Consider the following 13,581-nt stretch of genomic DNA (forward strand, 5'->3'; position numbering starts at 1 on the left):
CTTCCCCTAACTCTGTCCATCCATCTGATAATACAAAGCTCATATCTTGATGTTATGAAATTTTATGAAAAAAAAAAAAACATTTAGCGGCCACACAACTCTAGTTGCTAAGCAGACAAAAAAGAACGAAAAGCAGGGCAGCATCCGATGTCCAGGTTGAGGTCCTTCCTAAAAGGTCCATTTTCCATTTAGCATTTCCCACTCCCCACTCTCGCTCTCTCTCGCGTACATGTTTGCATAAACGGCCCCTTCTTCAAAGTGCTGCTGATGTTGTTGTTATGGGTGGTTCAACTGCTGGGTGGATGCTTCAGTGGGTTTTTGTTAGACACTCGTATTTTTATTTGGGTTGGCCAGCTGCTGGATTAAAGCATCGCATCATTGTGATATGATGTGTGATGTGATGTGTCGGGGCAAGTGATGAAAAAAGTTGTTAGCTATCGCTATCATGGTTAGCTCATGTTTTGGTTATTACAGCTGCTGCTGACCATACATACACACTGCACCACATAACCTTTCCCATTTCCCATTTCCATTCCCGTTCCCGTTGCCTTCCCCCGACTTCAGCCACGTGCTGATGGTGTAGTCAAATGGAAAGCCAACTAATTGTCTGAGTGCTCGGAACACTGCGAATGCTTGGTGTAGTTATAATAATAATGGAGAACCCTCAATGTGATAATACATATGCTAATGCCGGGATCATCTCGACATACTTTCAAAATATGCTCTACTTACATTTTATGCAGCTATAATATGGAATTCATGATGCACTCTATGAAACTTAAATGCTTAGAATTTAATCCGTGGGTAGAATCATAAGATACAATACAAAGTGACGAATTGTATATGAGGATTATATTCTTATTGTTATTATTATTGTATTGTATCATTATTATTATTATTACTAGATACGTGTGGTATTCTATATATTTAAAGCAAATTCTTATCGATAATATATTCAGTTTAGACAATATTAAATTATAACACTCCATCGAACAAGCCTTAAGTCAAAGGCTGCTTTTAATGACATTTACTACAAGTATTGGATTATGATGTTATTTAGGTATATAAATTTTATATATTTCAGTATTTTAGAGATATATTTATTTGGTATATTTTAAAGTTAACACCGCTTTCATATTGTTTTGTTTGCATTACAATTAAGTAGGGAATATTTCATAGCCGAGTTCGCCTAGAGAGAGAATACCATAATTATTATGAAAGCATATGAAACTTAATCCGGAACATAAGTCATATTTAAAGGAATTCCTATATTTTTTATATTAGATATTTCTTAAGCTCCACTCATTCGTAATCCCCTTTAAAGAACAAATACATAGAACTCAAGTCCCGCTCTTATTACGCATTCGTTATGCCCGCGATAGCGATTAAAATAATTTCTATATAGACGAAGCTGTCAAATGACATATTGACAAATGACATTAGGCTTGATAGCCATTAAGTGCAGCCGCCGACACTCAACGGTCAGTTGAGACATCAATCAAACTAGGGTAGTACGAAATGCTATATAAAAAAAGAGTTCCCCCTTCCTTCTTACCCTGTCGATCGATGCACTGCGAAGGGTTCGCGTGAGCAACGAGACAAAAAAAATATAAATAAAACGGAAAGCTTAAAAAGTCGAATGCAACGCGACAACAAGGAAGGATTTCAGCAGTTGACCGCTGGTCAAACGGTAGCAGGAAGCAAGTCAGAGGAGGGGGAGGGAGGAGAGCAGTCAGATCGCTGTTGCTACCCTAAAAGTGCACTAAGTGCACGGGCATTTAAACTGTCTGCGCCTGCGCGTCGCTAGATCGCCAAATCCTGCCGCAGGATACGCGAGCGGGTCAGCGTTATGTGGGGTGGTGGTCGAGGGAGGGGGAGGGGTGGTAGTTCATTAAAATGCGAGCGTTGTAATGAGCAAAATGCACTGTAATGAAATTAAAGTGAACACGCGACATGCGTCAGAGGCAGAAGCAGACAGACTGCCCGCTGGTTGCATGCAACATCCACCATCCCTGCTCTTAGTGCAACAGCAACGTCAAGTGCCGCGCTATTTTGTTGCACCTTGACTTTTATTATTAATTTTTTTCCTCTTTTGCCTTTCTGCATTCATTTTTTTGCATAGCCCGCATAATTGGCAAATTTGCGCATTGAAGAAGTGTTCCAGTAAATGAAAGCGCACTCATTAGTTCGAGTTTGTTTAGCGAGCACAAAGCGCGATTCGTGCTATGCCAAAAGTATAACACAATGAAGAACAAAGTATGCGAATCTGCTCGACTAGCAGAGACCCTGTCGAGTATTTAAAGCGACTTTTATAGGACGTTTTGAGACTAAGAATTATCATGAAATAGTTTAGAATTTATATTCTGAGTTGAAGTAACATACTTTTAATTGTTGAAATAAAACTATATAATAAATTTGTTATAGCTACCTGTGTTAGATTCTGGAATGAAAACTTATATATTATATTTTATGTTGCCCAACATCAACATCAGAAACATATATTCGTAATTGGTGTATATAAACTGCATTAAATGATCTTTTAATTTTCGGTCATTTAAATTAAAGTTAATTCATTTTTCTCACCGAATTCAAATCTACAAATAAGAATATGTCTTGAAAGTTTCAATTGACAATTTTTAAAACTTTGAAATAGATGGTTTTACTACATGATTAGCTCAAAAGCTATTTCCATTTTTGACTTACGATAGTCCACTCAAATAAACTTGTATCGGGATACTTAAATCATACTCTTATATACCCCATAGAGCAATAGTTTTCCTTTTGTTTGTAATGTTTATGCATTACAGGGTGTGGAAACAGGATGCTACGTGCCTGCGTCATAAGGATGTGGGCTTTAGCCTGTGGAATGTATGCAGAGCATATCAAAATTATGACAAGCTTAGAACAATCAAAGTGTCAAATAAATATGTCAAGTTTATGATGCACAGCGATTGCCACTAATCTGTCAACAAAGGTGAGAGTTCCGAAGCTGCTGCTGCTGTTGTTGCTGCTTCTGCTGTTGCTTTGTCGCATATCCTGTTTCCTGTTTTGGTCATTACAACGCCAAGGGGTTGTTGCAACACCAGACGAACTCATTCACTGACTGAATGGCTGGCTGACTGACTGACTTACTGACCGTTCGTCAGCCCCTGGGCCGGCTGTCATAATTAAAATATGACGCGTGTCCATGTCTCGTGCAAGCCGAAACAATTGCACTCGGAGCAGCGGGTAGCTGGACGGACAGAGCGTGCTGCATGCCGCACGGTAGGCGGCAGCTTCGGTAGTTGCCACCATTCGACACGCAAAGCATTCCACACCAGGCCAAGTCTGGTGTGGCCAGCTGAATGGCCATGGCGTCGTCCTTCTGCCAGGACATGTGCCGCAACTTAAGGGCCAAAACTTCAACTTCCTGTCCACAGATACATGCATGTGTTTGTATCCACTGCATAGAGGCTAAAGCGGTCATTGTCCTGGCTAGAGCCAGGACGACTGCAGCTAATTGTTTGGCATTTGCCAATTATACAGTTCCTCCAAGGAAATTAACTCAAATCACGTGAATAGTAGCAAAGAATAGCTGGAAAATGCCTGAAAATGCTCTCTATGAATGACTTAGACTAATTTAGATATTCACAAAGGTCGTAATTGGATCAATTACAAGCATACCAACTGAAAAGTAGAACAATTTAAATATGAAAATGTCAGGCTATGATGGTATTTATTCCAATCAATTTGCTATTGTTAGCACATGCTTTATGACGGTGTATAGTTTTTACGTTATGATTTTTTTTACATTGAAGCCTAAAGAATATTTATAAATATTTTTAAAGTTTGCGCAGTCTGATCAACACAGACTGATTTAAAAAAATCCTAATCATTTAAGATAAATAAAATAAAAATCAGAATTAAGTCAAAAGAATAAATATTGATGCCTGAACAATAATAAAATTAAAGTGAAAGTTGACATGTATGGTAATATTCCGAATCTTTTAACATCATATAACAAAAGAAATATATGCCCGAATTTTCCTTACATTATATAGATATTTTACACAATTATCTAAACTATTTGTAACACTCGATTTCGCTTATAAGGCATAAGATGTATTTCCATCCTTCTCCACTGCCTATTTAACCCATCTTTTGTATCAAATTATCTCCTTCGATTGGCCACAGTTCATAAAAAGTTTAATTGCCATTTCACGGATCATTTTATATGTCCTGATCAATAACAGAACGAATCGTCTCAGATATCAACGATTCAATGCAACAGCTGTGATGCGAATGGATAAATATCTTTAACATTTCATAGAAGAAATATTTAAGAATATTTCGTGGCAGCTCGTAAACCTTATCCGCCCCAAATTGAGGGTGTGACTGAAAGGAAAAAGAAATAATAAAAACGAGAGAAGCCGATTCATTTAAGCTAATTTGTCTGACGTCGGGATGTGACAAGGATTGAGGGAGTTGAGAGGGAGCTGAAAGGCAGACGAGGAGCAGTTGCCATTGTCAGATGCATTCAATGGGAAGACAGCTTTGCGAAAACAAACCGCCGACCCACTTTCTTATACAATGCTAGCCCATTGCATGACAGGACATTCAGGACATTGAGGACACACAGTAAATGTAACACTGCAGGCGCATCAATGTAGAGCAAAACTCATTTAGAGTAGCTGCTGTTGCTATTGCTGATGTTGACTGTCTGTCGCTGTTATCCTTTTAATGCAGAACGAAGCGAAGCCTATTTCAGGATAGCACAGGACATACATGAAATGATGCGCAAACAAGCAAGCAAGCAAGCAGCACATGCAATTTCTCATTTGACGTCGACGACAACATTTCATCAAAGTAGGTTGAAAACAACATTTCCAAGGAACACAAAAGTTGTGTTGATAGATTGCCGGAGGCATTTTGGATGAGAAGGCGCGCACTCGCTACCAGGATTCAGGACTCGAGAGGCAATATCTGTATGTACCTCTGTGTGTGTGTGTGTGTGTGTGCAGGTGTTGGCCTCATTGCCAAATCCTTTTAGCTCTGGCACAAACCAAAAACGTTGACAGCCAACTAATTACTTGCGAAAGCAGTGCTAAAGGGATTTCTGCACATCTCAAACGCTGGCTCAACAATCGCCCAAAAAATGGCCACCACAGGACCGGAATTTCCAGCAAGTCAATGAATGACAGTTGACATGTTAGATGTTGTATAAGGTCCGGCAGGTAGTCGCCCAACGATAAATCCTGCAACTGAACTGACATTCTGTCACTGTCAACCAACAAACGAAAAACAAAAAATCAAAACCAAAAACAACACCACTGAAAGAAGCGCAAAATGCCATCAGGTTGTGTGAGGATTTCGCAAGGATTCTGCGAGGATTACCGTGCCCAGAGGCAGGACTAAAGCGATAGTAGCATTGATGGCGAAAGATGTAATGATTCACCTTTAACCGTAATTTGTAAAAGTAAATCTATACAGATTATTAATATTACTATTAATTTAGAATAACGTCGGCTTGTCTGAATAAAAGTTTTAGTGATGAACTGCTCTCTAACATTTAAAACTGTTTAAATAAAACTTTCTCATGAATTATAACAATAAGTATAAATATATTTATATGTTTCTTATTTACAATTCTTTTTGATTTCCACACGAAAAATTATCACATACATTTGTATTTTATGAATATTTTAAATCTTATGCTAATAAACTCAAATCTTTCAATTTCTTATTCAATAAATTTCTGTAATTGACTTATTTATAATTCGAATGAAATCATATAATATTTTACGGTTTTCATCGACATGCTCAAACAAATGTTGCGTTAATAATTTCAATAACTTCCTTGCAGCATTGGGATCCTCTTTGGCAAAGCCAAAATCCTCTAATAACGGTTACAAACAAACTCGCAAACTATTCACACACACGCACACTCAGAATCCAATCCCAGCCAATCCAAAACTAAACAAAATGAAATCCTTTAAGGAGACCCCAAAGAACAACAATTTGGGAAATGCCAGGTTGACGAGAGGAAGGAAGTTGAAAACCAGAAATTGCAAGATATAGGCTACTTTCGTGTCGAAGAAAAAGACAAATACGGAACGAAAATAGTTAATCCTTTCACTGCATAAAATTGCAAAGGATGCCGAAAAGGATGCCTTTGGCCGGAACAAGCCTGCGAATTTGTCAAAGAGTTGTGCAAACAACGCAGCAAAGAGGAAAAAGAATACACAAAAAAAAAAACAGAGCAACAACAAATCGAATGCAATCAAAATTAAAGCGCTTTAGCTGTGACAACAGCCGGGCCAAAACAATCGGGAGTAGACGAGGGACACCGAGGGTGAGGGAGAGCAAGGACACAGGCAATCCTTAAAGGATTTTTTTATTTTTCGCACAAAGGGCATAGCCCCTTGTGTCGGGTCCAATGTCCTTCCGACAATTTAAGCGAATTAAATCAAAAGTTTTGCTGAGACGCTATTGATTTAGGTTGCGCCTTGAGCTGCAGCGAATAAATCGAAGGAAGGAACGAGGAGCAAGGATGTAGAGCGTCTCCTGCTGCGTCTTCAGCGGGAAATAGAAAAAAGCGGAGCACGACGAAACACGCAAACAAAAACAAAAATACGACACTCGAAGCGTTTAACTTTGGCTTAAGTGTTTGCCAAGACGTGCCCCGGGAGGTGTCTTACCCCTTTGCCCCCTGCTCCCTGCCCCTTGCCACGATTTACCTGACAACATGCAACGTTGCATATCCTTGTGCTGGCTGCGGTAAAGCGGCCGCAGTTCCAAATATCCCTCCAAGTGTCATCGACACTTGTGCCGGCTGCTTAAGGGTTGCCCCAGCAACAGCGTCGGGATGTGGCAAGCATAGCGCGCTCTGTGTTGCAAGCACCAAATGTGTCGCTTAAGTGCTAATAATTGTGCCCTCGCACAGTTGGCGGTCGACCCAAAAGAATACCGATTCCTTAACATTCAGGTTCTGGAACGTTGGAAAAACCTAGAGACCTGCCTGCGGGATATGCAAAGCGCTCGGAACTCGAGCATTTAGCATTTTAGCATTTTGGCCCCGGGGAAAGAGAGAAGGCAGAACCTGAAAATTTTGTGAACTCCACCCGTTAAATGTTTGACAACAGGCTCTATTGATCTTATTCAAGGGCGTCAACGAACTGATATTATGCCCCGAAGGCGTACGATTTACATGCTATGAAAAGGCGTCGCGAGTTTTCTTAATTTGAGGTTGCATTTACATAACTGCATAAACAGGTCAAAGTATACGCAAAGGGTAAATAAACAATACTTGAAGATGGCGCAAGGCATAAATCTTTATACGAGAAAAAAGGAATTACCGAAACCAAACAAACAAAAAAATCCGTGGACGGGATAAAATTGAGGAAACTGAATATTAAAATAATGCATATGAAATAATAATCAGTTGAGTGTTAAGCTCTTCCAAAAAAATTCTCTTTGTGACAACTGTTATATTTTCTGTAAATCTTTGTGTATCTTGGAATTTATTTACAATTATTCTAATAGATTGAGAGTATTAGAGATTTAGAGTATTATATAATTATATTTAATTTTCTTAAATAAAAATCAAGTAAGAATAGAATGAATTCAGTGGGGGAAAAGAGGAAGTTTTTTTTAATATAGATGACTCGTATTGTAAATATTCATCAATATTTTATAATTTTTAGTAAACTTACAAATTTATCAATTTTTGAATTCATGAATTAGCGGCATTACATTGAAGGTAGAAATAGACCCCAGCCCATCATTATTGATAGAAGCAATTTTATTATCAAACAAAATTCGATAAGATTTTCCACAAATTTGCTCTATTTTCCCACAGTTTTTGAGCAAAAGTTATGCGAGGACATCAACAATTGAGCTAAGAACATCAAATTACCCTAAACTAATGCGCAGTAATGAGACTCGATGAATGATTAATGAAACAAATGTGATGTCAACTCTCAAAGTGTGAACTCAGTGGCAGCAAGTTCAATTCATTGACCAGAATTCTAGAGCGAATTAATGCTTGATCCAGGCAAAAAATATTGCGGTTATCCACATACTGAGGACACTCCATTCATTAGTTGCCAAAAAAAAAAGAGAGAGGAAGGAGAGAAAATCATCATTAGCTGCAGCTTCGTAGGGGCATGATTAATGACTTGTGGTATGTGTTCTGTGTGGCAAGGACATGCGGCAATGCATGTTGCTCTCAAGTGCAACAAGCATCAAGCCACTGAACCGTTACAGATAAATCATATGTGCATCAGCTTTTCATCTTTCATCTTTTGCAACGATCGCAAAAACCGCAAATTGATTGAGTTTTGATGACGTCACAAAATGTCTTTTTTTTATCTATGAAATTGTACAGTTTGAAGATGCATTTTTTTTCAATATGATTTTTTTGGTTCTTTATCAATGTGCTCTCATCTAAAAAATTACCTTCAAGTAATTTGTGTTGTCTCTTGGCATTGATCGCATTCAGTTTTTTTCTTACAGTTTTCTATGATTTATTTCGAAAGTGCGTGGACAATTGTTGTCTTACCCTGCGACACAAACAGATCGATTACTGTAGCCATTGTTATAGTTGTTGCGGTTGTCTTTTATGACACTGAAACAGAACCCTAATCGGATCTGATATGGGCGAGGCAATCATACAAAACTGCTTAAAGTTCAGTCAAGCGATGGCTCTAAGAAAAAACCTCAAGAACTAACCAGATTTCTTTAATCGAGGATATCTTATGAAGGGGAAAACCATATCCCAAACCTCTTTAACTCTCCTTAAGATAAGATCTACAATAAGATCATGAAATTGAAATCTCTAAATACTTACTAAAATAAATCTCATCGACTTATGCGCAATTCTTTCACTAACCTAAAAAAGTAAACTTACTAAAGTAAATCTCTTCGATGTATTCGCAATTCTCTTTGAATCTATCAATTCCCAAGATAATTAAAGCAATTAATATACAATCCGGCTGGGAATCAGCCTCACTACATTACGAAACTCTAAGATGACAATCTTTTGTACATGGCATAAGATCAACAAACATGCTGAAGGAAATCCTGTGAAGATCCGCTTGACTCCTAAGTCCTACAAGCCGAAAGCTAAACTCAATTTGAAGGAACTTTAATTATAGTAATTATTCAAGCGTAACAGACAGATTCTGTCGCCGACGGAGACGATGACGATGACGGAGAGAGGATTACATCGACGAGACTGGCTGGCGTGTTACAAATCCAGGATTTAACATATGTAGATCACCGCCAGGGGTACACAATTTTTTTCTGTCTATTTTTTCCTTCTTTTCTTCAGACAGCAACATGTTTTTTTTTTTTTGCTTCATCTTATGTGTGTGTGTCTTTGGCTTGCAGCTTGAGGAACCACAGGAACAATGCCGTAGCATAAAACAGCATCCTTATGAGATTAAAAATGCAAATCAGGCCGAAGGCAGCCGCAGGAAAATATGATGAGCCAAAAGGAAACATCGAATGACGTTGCAGTTGAGGAAAATTGTAATTGTTGTCAGTCAGTCAGTCAGTCAGTCACTTCTGCCTGCTTGCCTGCCTGCCTGCCGTTTGTTGTATCTGTCTGTTTGCCCAAAACATGACAGCTTCATGTACGATCAGAAGATGCAGCTGCGCTTGCTCCCTTCTCGACTTGGTCTGAAGTAGATCCTCAATTCTTGGCGGTTTCTCGCCTACCGCCAGCTCAACATTTTTATGCACTTTTGCATTGATTTCATTAGCATTTTCAATGAGGAATTTTTCCCCTCTTTGTTTTTTTTTTTGCCTTCTGCAGAATTTTGAGTTTTTTTTTTTAGCAGCCGTTTGCATGATTTGACATAATTTTGATGAATTATTTTAGCTGGCTTTGGTTTTAGCTGGCGGTTTGTTGCCGCTGCCTCTGACAACCGTTAATAACTATATTCCGCTATGGTTGCAGCGAATAGTATTAAATAACCGCAATGGGAATTGATTTTAAATGTACAGTCGTTCGATATTTATTTGAAAGCGAAACCATAAATACACACATTTTACGTTTTAATATTATACAAGCAGTGAGAAAAATTGTCATTGTTAAAGATAAAAAATGTACTAAACTTAAGCGAAAAACATTCAATTGAAATCCATTAAATTTTCGGAGAACATTTTTTATTTATTATTAAACAATAAGAAAGATTTTCTGTAAAAATTTTCAAGTTAAAAAGAAAATCAATTTTTTTTAATTCCAATTATTTCTTTTTGAAATTAGCCAGTAAAAATTGTTAGTGCTATGGTAAGCTATAAAAAATGGCAACCGTATGACAATGAAAAATCTACACTAGATAGTTCGAAGTATAAAAGATATTTTTAGCAATTTGCAGAGCCCAGTTGCGCTCTGTTAATCCCATAAATCCCCAAACAAATGGCACTAATTAAACATAAAATTAACAAAACATTGCCAACAATTCGACGACAATTGTTGATCCCGTTTCCTATTCCGATTCCGACCCCGTAGACCGTCCAACCTTGAGGACGTCACAAGGTAACCCCTTAACCCAATACAGATGCCGGCTTAAACAATGGCGCCTAAAGGGTTAAAGGTGTAAACATTTGACAAAAGTGTCACATCAAATCGTAGCCCGATTTCTTAAGACATCTGTCCATGTGTTGTGGTGATCTGGGTCTTCCCGGTGGTGGCTGAAGGATAACCCGTACACATAATCGCACGGGATATGCAGAAATATGGAATATGTAGCATTGTCATGCTAATGGAAGCAACAAACATCGTGCAAGTGTGTATCTATAGCTCTGGTTTGACATCTGTCAAAAGTCTAATAAGTCATATACAATGTTTGTAAGAGCGCCCCCTGCATGCCAAGGCAAGGATTAACGGAGCGATTGAACTGTAATTGTATAGACCGATTGATTGATTGATTGATGGGCCAACTCAGTGTAGAATATGATACTGTATTAATGTGGAGCTTGTGCAGCTGCTTGAATTAAAGAGCTAGACACCTACTCAGTGGCTGAAAGCTATTTTACTCGCACTTCAGCTCGCTGGAATTTTGCAGAAAATTTCTCAATTAAAAGGCGCAACAGAGCAGCAAATTGATTGATACTCGCAGCCAGGGAGGAGGCAATCAAATTCAATCAGCTGTCTATCAAAATCGCTGGGAAACGAAAACCAGACTCCGAAATGGGATAAGCCCAAGCTACAGATATTTTGCTTTAAAACGCAAGTGGCAGGAGACTCAGATTCCGATTCAAGACGAAGCGAAGCGAGCTCAAGTCGAAAAGTGTAATCCTGTCGCAACTTTTTCAACCCCCCGACCCAATTTGAAATGCGCAATTTTCAGCTTGACTTGTCGCGTGAAACAAATTTCGGGCGCAAGGAGAAAGGTAAAAGGATACAGGAGACACATGTCAAACTTAATTGAAAAAAACACAAGGCGCCAGCATCCTCGCTGCATCCTTTAGCTGGGCTGTTCATTTACAGGACAACGCACCTATTGGGAAAATTGCGCGGCTCAATTACAAAAGCAACAACAAAAACAAAAAATTTACAAAATAAAAAGAGCACAACGCGAATCCTTGGCGAGGTTGCCTGGACTCGCCTTTTCCTTCACCGTTGACTTGGCGCACACAATTGCCGTGAGGCCCAAAAAGGAGCTACTACGTTTCAAATTAAAACTCATTTAATGCGCAACAAGGGCAACAACTTTTTTTACTGCGTTGGTAAAAATGCTTTAAATAAACACGGCACATCCAGAACTCAATTTCATCTCACATGTTCAACTTTTTGATTTATGTTTGTGCACCATATTGTTAAGATCCTGCATCCTTTACACCACTCCTTTCACGTCGTCGTTCGCGTATCGCTAATGAATCGTAATTTTCTCTGTTTAACAATTGCTGCATTCAAGTGCCTCAGTCATAAATTTTAAATTATTCGCGAAAACCCTTTTTATGGCACTCTTAACCATATCGCATACAAGTAAGTACACAGGGATTTCTGTTTGCAGAATAATAAGGACCTCAAGTAGACGAGCTGCATGCAAATATTTACGACTTTTTGTTTCGACAAACTGAAAGTTGTCGTCTAAAGTTTTCAATTAACATTGCCTCAAGGAAAGTCAAAGGAAAAGCTCACGAAGGATGCTTGAAAGCACAACCGCAGGCAATTTCAACCTAATCCTTAGGTCGGTTGCAGCGAATTATAGTGATTAAAATTAAGTAAAAGGGCTGTAGAACCAAAGTTTTAAGAAGTTCCCTTGAATCGTCTTAAAAACGAAGCCAGAAGCTTCTTTACTTAACTGCCTTTAATTCTTACTGACGATGAATTAGAAAGTAGTGAAAGAAATGTATAATAAACCTTAATATAATTGGGAAACTAGATCCAGTCTTAGATTGTAAGATTCAGCGAAACAGATTTGATCTGACTTTGTATTTTTAATATTCTTGATTATTAAGTACACAAGTTTACCGCTTTAGATAATACTAAATTACCCACACAATAACCCACAAACACTTTATTTTCATTTAGAGTTAACTGTAATCAATACCTTAGTAAAACTAATGTTTTCGGTGTAAGTTGCGTCTGCCTTACTCTGTTTTTGCTAGATAAATTAAACTTTTGTGGACTATACAAACATCCCTTGCAAGGATTTTAGCTTGAACAAACTTTTTAACTAGTGACATATGCAAACTACGCAACCGACCTAGGCAATTTGTGACCCAAACAAGAATCGAGGCTAATCAAACTAGGCCAACTAGCTGCCAGGGGTTCTGTAAGATGGGGAGCTAAACCGCAAGCCGTAAGAGCGAAAGTATTGACCGAGTTTGTAATGATTTGAGGGGTTTCGGAAAATTGCATCGTAAATGTCAACAAAATGGACATAAACAAAAAAATAAAAAGGAAAAGCGAAACTTTGCTGGCAACGTAATGGGAAATAGCAAAACGCTCAAGGCTCCCAAGTTGAATGGGCCGAGGCCGCAAGGACATGGAAATCTCACCAGAATGAAAACAATGCACAATGCACAAGAGACTGTTAGTCTGTTCGTTAGATCGTAAAACTTCGATGTTGGACAATGGCAACGCCGCAGGATGGCTCAGATGTTTGTGGCTGAGCACGTACTCATAAAAGGACATTTGGCTGAGAGTATGTGCGGTGTCCTGGCATTCTCTCTGTGCATTATGACAGCCTCAAGTCCGAGCCAAGGTGCAAGGTGTGTGCCCGATTGTATGTGTGTGCAAAAGGACTCATAAATTGCAAATGAAATGAGCCAAAACGAATTCGAATCGTACAGCAACAATTTTGTGAGAAGCCAACAATAAGAATAAGCGATTACAGCAACAGGATCAAGAGAATGCTCTTCGGCTGAGCTGCACGATTTGCACTAATTATCAACAAATAATGATATTATTATATCTTCTAGTTTAACAAATAACACAAAAAAGTTGTTGGATAGGATAGCAAGATGAAGAAAAAACATCTGCCACAGACACGGCTGGTCCGAGTCTGGTTTTTAACGGGTGTCGCAAAATCCTCAGTTGAGGCTAGAAAGTGTTGAGCCATAGGACCACCCGTTGTACTCCTGCTG

General features: G+C 38.6%; 1 protein-coding gene across 1 annotated transcript in view; it reads right to left on the reverse strand.

Moving 5' to 3' along the window:
- The window catches only part of LOC117565742 (centaurin-gamma-1A), a 61,245-nt gene that overhangs the window by 32,889 nt on the left and 14,775 nt on the right, over window positions 1-13,581 (reverse strand). The window lies entirely within an intron of this gene.

The sequence above is a fragment of the Drosophila albomicans genome, chromosome 2L (assembly GCF_009650485.2).
Source record: "Drosophila albomicans strain 15112-1751.03 chromosome 2L, ASM965048v2, whole genome shotgun sequence".
NCBI lineage: Eukaryota > Metazoa > Arthropoda > Insecta > Diptera > Drosophilidae > Drosophila > Drosophila albomicans.